At 39.2% G+C, this 17,287-nt stretch overlaps 1 long non-coding RNA gene across 1 annotated transcript in view; it reads right to left on the bottom strand.

Moving 5' to 3' along the window:
* LOC126378239 (uncharacterized) overlaps nt 1-16,974 on the bottom strand; it is a 79,018-nt gene extending 62,044 nt beyond the window's left edge. The window contains exon 1 of the long non-coding RNA XR_007568054.1: nt 16,942-16,974. This is a non-coding gene — a long non-coding RNA (uncharacterized LOC126378239). The remainder of the gene's footprint in view (nt 1-16,941) is intronic.
* Nucleotides 16,975-17,287: the final 313 nt, after the last annotated feature.

The following is a 17,287-nucleotide window of genomic DNA, read 5'->3' as shown; positions in this document are numbered from 1 at the left end:
GAAAGTCTTAGCCCATTAATACCTACAAAGTGATTTTAAACTGAAGTAGCTGAAAGTAAACAACATATACGTTCAGACTTTGTGAACGTTAGCTTTAAACGGAGTATACACTGATATGATAATATTTAAATGGTTGTTTATTGGATATTGTGTGGGCCAAAGATAAAGGTTTACTGGATGCGGTCCTTCTTGCTCCAGTGGTTGAACGCTCCGCAGGTCCCGAGTTCGAATCCCGGTGGGGACATCACAAAAATCACATTGTGAGCCTTGGTTTGGTTAGGACATTGCACACTAAACACCCGATGGTCTGAAAGTTAGCATTGTAAGGCACGTGAAGCCGTTGGTCTCGGTTACTACTTACTGCTGTAAGTACGTAGTCGTTACATGAGTCATGTCAGGGGCCTTTGGCGGGTCAATAATAACCTTGACACCAGGGTTGATGGGGTTGGTAATCTACCTCACAATCCACACGATAGAAGAAGTATTTTAAACATTAGCTTATTTTATACCTTTTAAAATATTTGATTTTTACGAAAAAGCTTTATATAATAGAAAAAAGCATACTTTTTTCATTAATTTCAATTTTCGTGCGAAAAGTGACGTCACGTTTCAATAAGCAAAGAAACTATCAAACAGTATAACTTGAACCCTGACAGATAGTTTTTGTTTATTTTGTGAAATGTGACGTCACACGAAGCTCGATCATGGCCGCCCGTGTTTCGGGTCCTGAGTCCTGACACAGATAAAAAATCGCATTCTTATGTTGTAAAAATAAAATATTTATTTTAATATTTCTTTATATTATTTTATAGTTTGTATCCGCAATTTTTTAATTTTTACATTTTTCCTCACTTTATAAGGCCGCCATTTGCCATGTTCTTAGTTAAGAGTCTTTTTGAAATTATTTCTTTTTATTTTGGCGCAATAATATGCCTACATTTGTACTGTATTGTATTGTAAAAATTCGATAATTATCGTTAAGTAAATGATAAACTACCATATTTGACATATTTTATATTATGTTATAACTGTTAAGTAGACAATTTAAGATGTCGCTAATATATGTCTCATCCAGCGCCTGTAGTTCTAAGCGAGGTAGTTATGCAGAATCACGCGCCGCGTGTAAACTGCTCTGTATCTTTTACGAGGCGTCTTGCCCGGGTATTTTTATGTAAGTTTATGTACCGGGTACATACCCGGGTAGCACATGTGGCGCGGTTATTGTTATATGCACTTGTGTTTATTGTTTATACATTATTTGTTCATTGTTTGTAAATTACTAGTTTTGTGCGTGTGTTGTTTATGTGGGAGCGAGTGCGGGGTAGCGGCAACAGTCTCCTGAAGGTGGTCTCACAAAGGATGGACAGTCCCATCCTCACTCACTGGTTGTATATGCATGTGACATCCAGTGAAAATTATAAATTTTACTAACTTAGATATAATATTCTGTTACTAACAATACATAAACAGTCTATATACGTCCCACTGCTGGGCACAGGCCTCCCCTCAATCAACCGGATGGGGTATGGAGCATACTCCACCACGATGCTCCAATGCGGGTTGGTGGAGGTGTTTTTACGGCTAATAGCCGGGACCAACGGCTTAACGTGCGTTAGCACGGAATCATCTTACTTTTTCGGACAATATGAATTATTAGTTATTCGAACTATGGCAATATGATGTGGTACGTTACCGATACTCCTTGTAGGGTAGGCAGGATACTCTCACTAGTCTTCAGGCACTGGTTAACTTACACACATACGCACAGTGTCGTGGGCCGGTCGGTAATGTGTCATAGAACATACAAGGTGGGGAGTAGGCAGAGCTTGTATTGCGGTTATTTATAAAATTAACGATTGCGATGCACCCACTAAACAAATACCGATGTAAACAAAGTCCTTACCAAACAAAGGACAGTCTCACAAAGTGATTTCGATAATGTTCTCATCGGGAATCGAACCCGGACGTCCAGATCGTGAGCCTAACGCTCTAACCACTAGACCACGGAGGTTGTTACAAAAAATAATTATATTTTATAACTAAGTATGTTCATGAATGTGGAGGAAGTAAGAGAAGTATGTCAGGATCGAACCAAATGGAATGCTATAGTCTGTGCTTCTTCTTCTTTGCGAGTCGATGGCGATCGAAACTAAATTTTTGCTGACCAATAATTTGTCACGTTTACGGCATTGTCAGTGGCTTCGTAAAGGTCTTTAATAGTGCAGGTGTTAGGGCACTTATCCCGGTGGGAGATAGGCGTGAGTTTATGTATATATGTAACTAAGTAAGTGCAGTAAAATGAGCAACAAGGTTTACAACAGGAACTAGTATTGTATTAAATAAGTTATAAGATGAAACCGGCGAGAAGTTATAAAATAAACTCGTGGGCAGAGGAATAAAAGCTGGAATATTCGCCTTTGGCCCGGTTATAACTTTAGACTCTCGCAAATCCTTCAAGACTGACTATTCTGGACCACGAAGGCAAGATAGTTTCGATACAAGTCCTGAAAGAAGCAGGGTGTAAGTGATATCTTAACGAATACTGAGGGGGATGATTTAACTCATGATTCTGAGTTGATATCAAGTGATTCAATCAAGTTGTCCGTTGCAAAATTATGAAAATGAAAATGTAAAAAAAAGCACTAAACATGAATTTTCCGACTGAAAATTCCACTTGATATCAACTCAGAATCAAGGTCTGAATCATCCCTCAAAGTCTTCATTACGGTGTCACTAACACCTATGGGTTCGTATAGGGATCAAGCGAATGTTCGAAAGTAAGATGATCCGTGCTTCGGAAGTCACGTTAAGCCGTTGGTCCCGGTTATTACTTACTGATGTAAGTAAGTAGTCGTTACATGAGCCATGTCAGGGGCCTTTGGCGCCTCAATAATAACCTTGACACCACGGTTGGTGAGGTTGGTAATTCACCTCACAACCCACACGATAGAAGACCATAGAAGAAGACCCTTTTCTTTTCTTTTTCAACATGATTAAGTAAATAGTAGCCGGAAGAGGCTGCTTAACGTGCGCTTCGAAGCACTGAATTCTGAATAAATTCTCCTTCAGAATAGTTCCGTTAGAACTATGCCCTCACAGTTCTGTCCAGGTTAATATATGCTCCAGACGCGCCGCACTACGATAGAATACATAAACCCAAGTGGCATACATACACCACCATTTGCATCCCATAGACGTAGCCATACACATACACACATACGTGTACTTAAGACAGAATAAAGAAAATATCGAGAAATATAGAGAATATCGAGAGTCTCATATCCCTGATAACAACGCGGTAAGAATCCGGTATTATGTATTGTGTTTAAGAATAAGAATAAGAATAAAATAAATTTATTGCCAGTAACAATTTACATTTGTTTTAATTAGAATAAAGAAATCTTCAAAAAAGAAGAAAGATTAATAGTATCCTTAAATTGACTTCTTTGCTTAAAATCCTATTGTAAAAAAAAAGAATTTATTTTTAAATACCTACAGGCTGAATACAGAGATCGAATAATTTTATGTAACATCTTTTTGTACGGCTGTGCTCAACTAAAGAACACAAAGAATTAGATTTGATTTATAGCAACGGTAATTCTCCGCCCCGCACCAGCGGCCGAGCTAGATTTACCTCACCCCCGCTCTGATTACTTCAAGGCGGATTTATACTTGCCTGATGTGTTGTGACGTGACGCGTCAGAACGGTATCGGTTTCATACATTTAGTATAGTAACGTTCATACTAGTTCCCGACGACCCGATTACTCTAGCCATAGAGGCAGCCAATCAGCTCGCGACACCAAACACTTCAGGTCCCCGATACCGACCCCGCCGGCGTGGTCGACGATTTCCCTCATTCAGCGCTTATCGCTATCGACCCACTAGGGTCGATTAATTCTTTCAAATATTTTTCCTCTCAGACGACGCCCTGAGCCGAGGTTCGCGCCCAACTGGGCACCCTCAGGCCTGTTGTCTTAAACGTTGTACCGGGTGAGAGCCTCAGCGCTCCCCATTTGTCCGGCCAAGTAGTTAATGCCATCTGCGGCAAATCTACAATAAGTCACGTTAAAAAAAAAAAAAGTTCATACTAGTAATACATACGTATTGTGTTGATGGCTAGTGTTGTGTCGTATCAGAAACGATCGCGGTAGAGTCAGAGCTGTATTGATTCAAAATATCTTCATGAGGCGTCAGAACATAACATATAAATGTGAAAATTAGCCATCACGTCACGACACGACACGTCACAACACATCGGACAAATATAAATCCGCCTTAAGTCCTTAATTATGAACAGAAACATAACATATACATAACATAAACAGCCTATATACGTTCCATTGCTAGACATAGGCCTCCCCTCAATTAACCGGAGGGGGGTACGGAGCATACTCCACTTTGATGGAAGTGTTTTACGGCTGATAGCCGAGACCAACGGTGACTCAAACCGGCAATATCCTTATCAAACAAAGGACTGTCTCAGAAAGTGATTTCGATGGGAATTGAACCCGACCGTTCAGGTCGTGAGCCCAACGCTCTAACCACTAGGCCACGGAGGCTGTAAACAAAAAACTGACTGACTTACGAAAAAGATTTATGATCCGTGTGTATCTAAGTCATCGAGTTGGAAGAGAAATGCCTAAGCGTGGTAATCTTCAAACATCTTCACTTTTGAGTTTAAACAACTTAAGCACTCGACATTTGAACCCGATAGCTAAACTTAATTAAAACTGAACTAAGACTAAACGGCAGCCTGGACACTCCTTACAAAAATGTCGTTCTTACTCCGTGCGTGCGAGTGAGACGGACGGTCCATTCGCGCTCCCTTGCTCCTGTCGTGAACCATACATAATCACGAGCAGTCACGAACTAACTGAATGACGGACTTTCCAACCGGAGTTCCCCAAACACACAATAGATGGCGTTGTTAAATTTCATGGATAGCAGACATAATATGCACCTTTTAGCGTCGTTTTAGGTATAAATGATGACCCTTTTTATTACACGAAGGCACAATTACAACTTCCACCCATTATTATTCTGATCAAAAAAAACAGAAGCAATATAGTTAGCAACATCATTCTTTACATAATATGATCCAAATATCAAGCAATAGTGCGCTTTATGCTTGTCATCCAGCCAGCCAGCCTATATTATTTAAAAAATATATGCGTTCGTTTATTTAAATGGAGAACTGATGAAATAGAGACAGCTCCTTAACGGCTTTTGGAATAGACTAATGTCCGAGATACTTAAATCAAGCTCGCACCAAGCTCGTATGCATGGCAGAGAATGTCCCTTCTATATATGTAATGTAACTGTTTATTCTATGACCCAACTTAAATTCGGTAGGAATGTGAAAGGAATGCTCTTAGTTACGTGTGCTAATAATCTTAGTGTAACTCGCTAAGTTAGCATTAGGGGTTTGGATGTTTCAAGTTTAGTTCGAGCAAGTTGCTATAGCAAACGATCTTCATTTCGTTGCCTGGCGATTGTATGGGAGCATTGATCAGTTAAATATCTAAAATACCTCTCTAGCATTGACTTATGCGGGTGTTAGTGACCCCGTAACGAATACTGAGGGGATGATTCTGCTCATGATTCCGAGTTAATATCAAGTGGAATATTTCATCGGAGAAGTATAAATTGAAAAATAAATAAAAGTAAACACTTATATAAATATATTATTTATTTTAATATTTCAATATATTTTTTTCAATATTTTATTTTTACTTATATGTACCATTGTATGTATATATAAAATGTGTCTATTATTTCATTTTACTTATTTGCGCGCTACACTGCAGCTGTACAAATGCCGAAGGTTGTCTGGAGGAGATCGCTCTTAGCGATAAGGCCGCCTTTGCCCACATTAGAATAAGTTAATCCTGTAAATGTTTTGTGAATTTGTGTGCAATAAAGTGTTTTTATTATAATTATTATATTTTCATGAGTTACTAACCAAAAATTTTACTGGATATTAACTCAGAAAAGCGCTGATTATGTGCGGTGTCACTAACACCCTGTATACAGGGTATATAGTCGTGAAAAAAAAATCCTGAATTCGACTTTTTAATTTAGAATTTATGTTTGGATATAGATAATTGATATCACGTGGTTGCAAGGATTACCTCTTTCTACCCCTTCGGAGATACAAGCGTTATGCTGTTTTATGGCCTTATTTCACTTGAACACCACGGCGTCGCAACCAACAAAACACCAGGAGTCAACTGCATACATTTTGTTGGTGCCACCATTGTGTCAATACCATAGTGTCAGCACTATAGTGTCAAAACCATAGTGTTAACACCATAGTGTCAACACCATAGTGTCAGCACAATAGTGTTAGCACCTTAGTGTCAGCACCATAGTGTCTTACCTATGTCACTTATACATTAACTCACGCCCGAGCTCATAAGAGACATTTTAGGGAAATCACATTTTTTTACCACGACAAACCCCGGATAGAACCCTCTTAATAGTATAAATACCCGGGTATTTCCAACCGCGTAGTATTTTTGGCAACAATCCGGTGATAAATCTGCTAAGATTGCTTTTATTGGATGTCTTTTCTGTGTGTAATAGGATTGGAAATTGTATGCCTTACCGGGGAGTCGATCCGGAAGCAAGGTCGTTTATTAGCGTTATATGTGACTATGTATTTCTTAGTAAGTAATAGCAAAGCCCGAAAACACCATACATAAGTCTCATTAAAACTGTCAAATATAAATTCAAAAATATATTTATTCAGTAGGTAACATAGTTACTCTCTCTCTCTATTTAAGAGCTGCGCTCTTGTCGGTGGAGTAATCGCCATTCCTCTCTTCTTCCCGCCAAAACCTTCACCTCCCGATACGACACGACCGAAACAAGGAAGCGGTTTATTAAATCATATATTTGGAGCATTGCACTCTATGGAAGTGAAACGTGGACTATGACACAGAGAGACAGAGAGAGGTTGGAAGCGTTTGAGATGTGGTGTTGGCGAAGGATGGAGGGTATAAGCTGGACTGAAATGGTGTCAAATGAAAAGTGCTGGAAAGAGTTGAAGAAAAGAGAACCATATTGAAGACTATAGAGAACTGGAGAGGAAATATGATTGGCCACCTGATACGACACGATTCATTTATAACAAAAATTATAGAAGGAAAAATTGAAGGGAAGAGAGGAAGGGGTAGACCTAGGATAACATAGTTACTTTGTGTCGTTAATTTTTACATAACGAATGCCTCATCCGCCTAAAACTATTGTAGCTTCTCACATCCTGTGTAGGAAAACAAGCTGCGAGAAAACCCGTTTGCTGCCTCAACCGTGCGTGCGAGCGAGACAGACTGTCTTTTTTACTTATTAGATTTGCCGCAGATGGCATTAACTAGGTACTTGGCTGGACAAATGGGGAGCATTGAAGGCTCTCACCCGGTACAAAGTTTAAGACAACAGGCCTGAGGGTGCCCTGTTGGGCGCGAACATCGGCTCAGGGCGTCGTCTGAGAGGAAAAAATATTTGAAAGAATTAATCGACCCTAGTGGGTCGATAGCGATAAGCGCTGATTGAGGGAAATCGTTGACCACGCCGGCGGGGTCGGTATCGGGGTCCTGAAGTGTTTGGTGTCGCAAGCTGATTGGCTGCCTCTATGGCTAGAGTAATCGGATCGTCGGGATCGTAGGCCCTTTACAGATGGCCGGTATATTACGTCCTTCGGACGCCGATACTTTTCAGTACCGGCCCTAAGCGGGTCAGACAGTCCGCACGCGCTTTCTTACGTCTTCGAGAATTCGAGATCTCGCGGGATTGGAAAATATCAATTTCGGGATGTCGCGGGTTCATAAAAAATGTAAAGTTAGGATGGCTGAAAAAGATGAAAACTGCTTGTTTGTGATAGTGAGGTTAATTAAAACAAAATATTTTTTGAAAGAAAACCTTTATCTTCAATATTACTAACTATATAATTAAGTTTTCTTTGGAAATCAGTCAAAAAGTATAACTCAAGGAGATTCGCCCAATCCCATAAATCTCGAATGGGATCTCGTAATACTATGCTTCGGTATTGATCTCGAAAAATTTGACGTGATCTCGCGAGATCGGGATTGCATTCTCTAAAATACCAAACACAGGCACTATCTGGGAGTGAGGAGTATCTCTTCTATACATAGTGTTATTTCCCTATACTTTTTTACTCTTAAACTAAAAGCAAACCTCTATGTTTTCTCCACCATTAAATGTAATAGATACCACAATATATCACCTAAAAAGGGTAATATCAATCAGGTAAAGAAAAAACGTTAGAAAATAAAATGTCCCATTAGGACGGGCTTACGGGACAGAGGGACAAAGTCCCGTGATTTGTAAAGGGCCTCTAATTCTATTACCCGGGATTAAATGACGTAGAAGAATTAAGTGTAGCTCAACTGACGTTTAAAAAGATAGGTGTCCTGATTAATTTTTTGACAAAATAAAGACGGCTTTGTAAGGATTTGAAGGGTAAATGGTTTGAGAGTGAGGAGCTCGGTAGCGCAGCGGTAAACAACGGTCTGCGATTGTTGTGGTTAAGCAACTTTCGCAAAGGCCGGTCATAGGATGGGTGACCACAAAAAAAAAAAGTTTTCATCTCGAGCTCCTCCGTGCTTCGGAAGGCACGTTAAGCCGTTGGTCCCGGCTGCATTAGCAGTCGTTAATAACCATCAATCCGCACTGGGCCCGCGTGATGGTTTAAGGCCCGATATCCCTATACATCCATAGGGAAGGCCCGTGCCCCAGCAGTGGGGACGTTGGTGGGCTGGTGATGATGATGATAATAGTTTGAGAGTAAGATGGTTTTGGTTTGGTTTGAACATTTATCTCTTGAGAGAGACGCAAAGCACGCATAAGAGGTGAATTCGCACGACACAGTGCGCGCGCGCGGCACAGCCAACAGCTGGCGGCTGCGTGCTCTCTTGTAAGTGTCCTGAACTAACAGCCTACACATCCTCTCAGACGACGCCCTGTGCCGAGGTTCGCGCCCAACCGGGCATCCTCAGGCCTGTTGTCTTAAACGTTGTACCGGGTGAGAGCCTTCAGCGCTCCCCATTTGTCCGGCCGAGTAGTTAATGTGTGTGATGTGTTTTTGTTTCAAAGTCCAATTTCTCCACTAAGAATCAAACCCACAGCACACAAACCATACACCGCACTGACCTAATGAATCACCTGAGGAATCCTTAAGGAATCCCTTTAAGTAATAAGCAACAAAGAGAAAATTAGCTGGAAGCTTAATTTTCAAAGAAAACAGTGTAGCACAGCCCGTATTTTATACCCGTATATTGCACCGGTATTTTTATAATGAAGAGAATAACAAGGTGTACTAGGAATGATATTTTAATCTGATTTACTGAGTATTTTACTAAGATTTATTATTATACAGCGTGTGCGAAGGAAAATTCCACTTGATATCAACTCAGAATCATGGTCTGAATCATCTACTGAACCATCATCATGAACTGGTGGCTCATGAACTGGTGGGGCACTCGTGTAGGCTGTTCGTTCCTTTTTTTTTGACGTGACTTATTGTAGATTTGCCGCAGATGGCATTAACTACTTGGCCGGAAACTGTCTTAAAACACCTACCTACGGGAAGAAATTGCTGAGGTGATTTTGAGTGTACATAAACAGAGTAAGAAATATTTCACTTAGGTGAACTTAAGTTAACAAGACGCGTCAGTACGTGTTAAAATAAACACGAATTTCCTTTTTGGTTATTATGCCATCAATTCATCAATCAATAAGTGACACGGTGTTTAAGGTAGCGTATCTTTATTTTTCTTAAATATTATAGGATACACATTAATGCAGAATGTAAAATAAGAAAAGATAAATTTGAAAGAGAAAAGATGAAGATAAAGGAAAGAAAAGAAAAAGATAAAGGAAAGGAAGAATCCTAACCACTAGCGAAGCCAAATAAGACTAAATTCCAACTTATCCTAACCTTGAAAAAACTCCCGGGCAACAGAAAATAAAGTTAGAAACTAACCGTTACACATGTCCTTTTATTCCGAGACTTTGCGGGACACTTAACCCTAGATTACGGCGGCCATCTTTGTTTTATAGTGCACCTAGAGCTTTTTAATTTCTTCCGTAAATTGGACCCGAGAAGAGGTCAGTGTAAAAGGGTTTTTACCTTTTTTATTTTATTTTCTGTTTCAGAGCTACTGTTTAAAGAGAACGTGTTTTATTCCCGTGGCTTAAATTGGATTTTCTTGGTTTAATTTGTATTTCTTATTTATTTCTGAGTGCGTTGTAGTGTTTGTCTTCTAATTATCTGAACACAGGGGATCTAAAAGGGTCACATTGTAGCAATTCATCTAAAAATGAGTAATATTTCATTTCGTTATTTGCGCATATACTTATATAAAAGTAAGTAGAGATAATGGCAGCCAATGTCAAATATAAATAGCGGTTTTAGATGAATTGCTTCAATGCGGCCTTTTAAGTATTTTCATTATCTACCTAAATAGACTTTATGGGTATTTTGTCACAAATCACTAATTTAGTCGTTACAGACTTGATGAGGTTGGTACTCCACCTCACAACCCACACGATAGAAGAAGAAGAAGACTAATTTGAGAGCCACAATCTTTTCGGTGTAGCATTCTCCATGCTGCTTTTTAAAGGAAATATAGGTAAATGGTATTCTGTACCTTACTGCAATATTGTTATAAATTAATTTCACCTCACTCCAAAAACGGTTAACAAACTAACAAATTCACAAAACAACATGGACTGCCGACGTCTCGGGGGCCCCAATTCTGCGACCGTATAACCGTCTGGAATTAGCTACATTACTAACTCTTTAACTAAAACCGTGGTCAAACTGCGAGAATCGGGCCCCTGGTGTCGAGACTGCCTTGGTTGGTATTATTGAGTTAATGGTCTTTGCAGACGGGGAGAGTTATGTTAGTCATGTGACAGTTCATAACGTAACAGAAGCTCATTACTACATCCCAATAACTGTAGTCAGAGGTACGGTCTCGAGTACTAATATGTATACACTTCGGCACATTGTTAATACCAGGAATAAGAATAAACTTGCTTTACAAGTCAGTCGATTACATAAGATTACTAAATCTTTTAAGGGGCAATGTATACGTTTTTACAATAAGATTCCCATTGACATTCAGAATTTGCCTTTCAACTGTTTTAAGACAGTAGTTAAACAAAAACTTTACAAAAAAGGTTACTATAAAGTTAGTGATTATTTAGAAGATATTAATGCATGGGATTAACTGTCTGAGAACTGATATTAGGCAGCTAAATTACTCAATTGTATAAATATTTTATGTTTATTTTCATTTTTTTAAAGAACGTCTAGGGCCCTGTGCCGAGGTTTTTCTTGCAGCTTCTTTTCCCCGGCTATACAGGTTGTGAGAAGCTGCAGTAGTTTTAGGCGGATGAGACGTTCGTTATGTAAAAATTGACGATTCAAAGTGTAACTATGTTACCTACTGAATAAAGATATTTTTTGAATTTGAATTTGAAACAATGTCACATTAACTTTTTTGACAAATGAAACCGTAAGTCTCACTAAATGTCAAATATGTTAGTGCGACAGGGTTCTAAAGTGGGTACGGTCACGAGCATTAATATGTATACCTACACTTTGGTATCATGTCACATTAACTTTTTTGACAAATTGAAATGTAAGTCTCATTAAATGTCAAATATGATAGTGCGACAGGGTTCTAAAGTGGGTACATGATACAGCTCATGACTGTACATCTATTGCAAGATGAACTAAGAATCCACACTTCACCGATCCTTCTGTTAGACCAACGTATCGCTGTCTACGTATAACGGCTGAGCCAACTCTGTTAGTCTTCTATCGTGTGGATTGTGAGGTGAATTGCCAACCTCATCAACCCTGGTGTCAGGGTTATTATTGAGCCGCCAAAGGCCTCTGACATGGCTCATGTAACTACTTACTTACATCAGTAAGTATTAACCGGGACCAACGGCTTAACGTGCCTTCCGAAGCACGGATCATCTTACTTTTGGACAATCAGGTGATAGTTCTTTTATTATTTAACGATAATCATCCAATAGTCTTTTTTATTAAGATCATTTTCAAATATTGTATTTTTACAAAATAAAAATGCGGTATTTTATCTGTGTATTACAAGATCCGAAACACGAGCGGCCATGCTTGAGCTTCGTGTGACGTCACATTTCACAAAATAAACAAAAGCTATCTGTCAGGTTTCAAGTTATACTGTTTGACAGTTTCCTTGCTTATTGAAATGTGACGTCACCGGGCAAAATGTCACGTGACCCATCGTTTTCGCGCTAAAATTGAAATTAATGAAGAGTAATATGTTTTTTTTCTATATTATGTACAGCTTTTCAAATAATAATAAATAACATAACATAACATAACATAAACAGCCTATATACGTCCCACTGCTGGGCACAGGCCTCCCCTCAATCAACCGGAGGGGGTATGGAGCATACTCCACCACGCTGCTCCAATGCGGGTTGGTGGAGGTGTTTTTACGGCTAATAGCCGGGACCAACGGCTTAACGTGCCCTCCGACGCACGGAATCATCTTACTTTTTCGGACAATCAGGTGATTCAAGCCTGAAAAGTCCTTACCAAACAAAGGACAGTCTCACAAAGTGATTTCGACAATGTCCCCATCGGGAATCAAAAAATTAATAAATAAAATAATGGTATTCATATTTCATATATTCATATTCATATATTTATTTGTATTTATCATACATTGTCATTATTTATCTATCATACATTATTAACATTAAGTTTAGTTGAACATCATTATTTTATAAAAAAAAAACAATTTAAATTATATACTTAACCGCTTGATTGCTCCGTAAACTACCAGTCTACACACTTTCTGCACCTAATATGCCCCGTAGACCACTAGTCTACAAGATTACCTGTGCTTAAATTGCCCGTGTGGACTAGTGGTCTACAAGCGCTTTCGACTAGACCTTTCTCTAGTTTTATGAATTATATCCGTCTTCCTCGTTCATTAGCGTGTTTATATATATCTATCCTGCTTCTTTGATAAATTTCCAACCGAATAAAACCATAAAACCGTATTCCATTCCTAGAAAAAAATTAAAAAAAAACAAAGTTGAAGTTGACATTTTCGAATGTGTGGTTCGCGAGTGCTGTGATTTATGTGTTGTGCCGATTTGTGAAGAATTTAAATACTTACGGTGAGTATTTTAACTTGGATTTTTATTATTATCAAGGTAGGTAAGTAAACTACTAAACTGTAGAAATAAAGTTTTCAGCGTGAAACATAAAATTTGTCCTTTTGTGAACCCGATAAAGTTGACGGTATATTTTTGGCGCGCGCTTCCCGGCTAACGTAATAGTTTTATCTTCAATTTTGATGTATTTGATTATTAACGTTATGATCATGTAAATTCTAGCCGGGACGTTAAAATTAGAAGCATTTTGAGTCAGAAATATTAAAATCTGACTAACAAGTGTTAATGGTGCATTTAAGGCTACGTGCAATTACGCTTGCGCCCGCGCCGGCAAATTTTTATGCAAAATAAAAGAGCTGTAAATAAATATTTTTGTAGGAACACGTGTATGTTTTTATTTACTATCCTCATGTTTATAGTATATATATTGTAATGAAAAATAAAAAACCCTATGTTATCGCTTTAATTTTTGAAATATGATCGTTCAAACACAAATCGTGCTCAAAAACGCACTAGCTCTGTGTTCAACCTATGATAACTTTACACTGTAGTCAAATATCGATAAACAAAGCACTTAAATAAATAGCTTTGTTTATTCTAAACATAAAAAACAACACTTGACAGAGTTCTAATAACAAGTTGAGTCACAATGAATGGTTTCGTCGAACTCGAGCCACGCCGCACGGCACCGCGCTAAGTAGCGAAAACGAACGGGCAAAGTTGATTCACGGCGGTCGGCAAACGGGGCAAAGTAGCGCGCAGGTCGAAGGCCGGGCGGGCAAGCGAGCGGTTAATTCAAGATATTTTGTGTAACAATAAGTAGTTAATATTTAATAAGAACTAGATCAGAACACTTCACTATTCATTCATCAATGAACTCCTTAACGTTATAGTAAGCTTTTTGTGTGAGTAGCACTTTTAATTTGCCAATGAAACTTGCATCAGTAGGTACATCCTTCAGATCCTTCGGTAACTTATTGTAGATGCGCGGCCCCATAACACGCAATGAGTGAGCAGTGTGTTCCAGCCTATGTATTGGGGTTACAAGTTGACATCCTCTCCTGTCAGACTGCCAAGGCGCGACAATAAACTCCGACATATTTCTCCGCACATATTTGGCCACCACAAATACAATGTAATGTATTTGTAATGGACTTCTATAGTATCTGCTTACCCTGGTGGGAAATGAGCGTGAGTTTATGTGTTGTATGTATGTAAAGCTTTTTCGAGAAAACAAAAACTTTAATATTTTTTAAATACTCATCCGAAATCTGTCAAGCAGGCAATTATTGTGAGTTTTTTGAATAAAGAACTATTTAATTTTATGAAGTACTTAACCAAGCCCCGTCTGCATGGCTCTTGAATCAGTATCCGAGGCTCCACGGCGTAATATTAGGTTTACTACAAGTCAAATTCCTAACCGACGCCTGCTGTAGCTGGCTCTTTACATTCGCACTAGTGGTGTACACACTATTGTTTGTTATCGATAAATATTATTAAGTAGTCGATATATTAAAAGCCGTGGTACCCCAGTTGGAAGAACACTTTAAATTCAAAAATTCATAATTCTAAAATATTGATTTTTCAAAATTGGCTTACAAAGTTAGCGCTTTTTGAACGTCAAAAATTAAATTACATATTATGTAACTAGCTGAAAAACTACTACCACATCGGAATCTGTAACGCTGAGGGAAAGACGTGGCCAGAAAACCTCCCAGCACAGGGCTCTAGTCCTACTGTTTCATGTTTTCCTTTCTTTTTTTTTTAATCTAGTTTGTATTACATAATTTATAAACTTAAATACTATGGTATTCCAATTACAGTCGATGGAAGGAAAGTGAAAAATAAAGAGTTTATGTGACTTTATCACAGAAACAGTGTTTTATGAGCTCCCTTACAGAAGCAGGCCTGTCCACATACGCAGCACCCGATCACGAGTTGACGCGAAAGCCAACTATCGCTCCCTTCGCACATTTTTGAGGGAAAGGTGCGACCCGCTTCTCACTGTGAGTTTGCATGTTAGTATCCTAGCACGGGCGTAAACCAATGATTTTGGAATTCATGTTTGGATCTTATATGATTATCACATGCTCAGCGGTGAAGGAAAACATCGTGAGGAGACCCACATTCCCGAGAATACCTCCGAAATTTACCTTAAGTCACATCCCGGACACTTCATACAAACAACCTCATTTTACACAGACACTACACATTGACATTATCGTACACGCGCATCTGTGTGTGTGACGTCTGACACCATACGATTTAAGTCTAAACTATGTTCGAGGGGGGGTGAGGTAAACCCTAGCTCAGACGCTGGTGGGGAGCGGAGAGTTGCCGTTCTATACGAAGTATTACTCCTTATTCTATGCTTAAGTGCAATTTTCACTAATACAGTTGGCTCGACCTTCACCACCTGGTCTAACCGAAAGCTCGGTGAGGTGGGGGTACTTAGTTCATGTTGCGATGGAACCTCTGACTACCCTGTTATAGTCGTGAGCTCGTGTTGTGCATATATCGACTTACACAGTATGATACTGACTCCCCTCCCTAAACCGTTTACTCGGTAAACCGCATTTTGTGGAAGTCGCTCCGGGTTTCCGAAATTAGATTTGCCCTGTGAGCTGTAATTCTGATTAAATCCATTTTCCCGGGACTCCATCTCTTTGTCTGAATATATGACTTATCAGGGACACAATCCTAGATTATAGGCTGAAAATTGGGGGTATGATATCTTTCTATGGTTTTGTGTCTTGTTACAGATGTTACATGAATATGTTTTTGTTTTCCAATAAAATACAAGATATCAACGACGTTTAATTGTATACATTACAGAGGCTTAAGTCGATCATCATCAGTAATAGGCTAGTTTTCAACTAGTGAAATCAGTTACTTTTTTTCACTTAACGTCAAAATACGAAATTACTATGGCATTTCTATGGAGCTAAGTCAGGCAGTCGTTTCTGTAAAAAACCAGTCCTGTCAAATCTGCAGGTTTAGTAAGCGGACCCTGTGAAAAACGGGACAATGCTTAGAGAGATGAAGATATTATAAGTATATTTAATAAAGATGCTAAAATGAACTTAGGACTTAATTATTAAATATTTTAAGTTCTTGTTACTTAAGTTTTAAAAAAGTATAAAATACTTAAGTTTCTTTTAAGGTTTCTAAAATGTACTTAAAGATAGTCACTATGGTGCTGTGGTTCACTGGCCCAGACGACACCCTGAGCTGAACTGGGCACTCTCAGGCATGTTGTCTTAAACGTTGTACCGGGTGAGAGCCTTCAGCGGTCCCCATTTGTCTGGCCAAGTAGTTAATGCCATCTGCGGCAAATCTACAATAAGTCACGTCAAAAAAAAGGTTTACCGGCTTGCTCGGAGCACGTTGCTCCTCAAACAGGGAGAGCCGGTTCGAACCTCGATACCTGACTTGGACCAATGAGTTACTGATTTATCTTAAGTGCAGTTTTCACTAACACAGTCGGCTCGACCATTATAGACGGCGATACGGCTCACCTAACACGTTGGTCTAGCTGAAAACTCGGTGAGCTGTGGGTGCTTAGTTCATCTTACAATGGATGTATCTGCCTACCCCAATTGGGGTATAGTCGTGAGCTTATGCCAGTTTGAACCTCGACACCTGACTTGCACCAATGAGTTACTGATTTATCATAAATGCAGTTATCACTAACACAGTTGGCTCAACCATTATAGACGGCGATACGGATCACCTATCACGTTGGTCTAACAGAAAGCTCGGTGAGGTGTGGGTGCTTAGTTCAACTTCCGATGGACGTACCTCTGACTACCCCAATTGGGGTATAGTCGTGAGCTTATGCCGGTTCGAACCTCGATACCTGACTTGCACCAATGAGTTACTGATTTCTCTTACTGATCACTAACACAGTTAGCTCGACCATTATAGACTGTCACGTTGGTCTAGCTGAAAACTCGGTGAGCTGTGGGTGCTTAGTTCATCTTGCGATGGATGTACCTGCCTACCCCAATTGGGGTATAATTGTGAGCTTATGTTATGTTTATTATGACATTTTGACGGTTGACCGCGTCGCATAAATT

This window comes from Pectinophora gossypiella, chromosome 25 (genome assembly GCF_024362695.1).
Source record: "Pectinophora gossypiella chromosome 25, ilPecGoss1.1, whole genome shotgun sequence".
Taxonomy (NCBI): Eukaryota; Metazoa; Arthropoda; class Insecta; order Lepidoptera; family Gelechiidae; genus Pectinophora; species Pectinophora gossypiella.
This window is presented reverse-complemented; position numbering and strand designations above follow the sequence as displayed.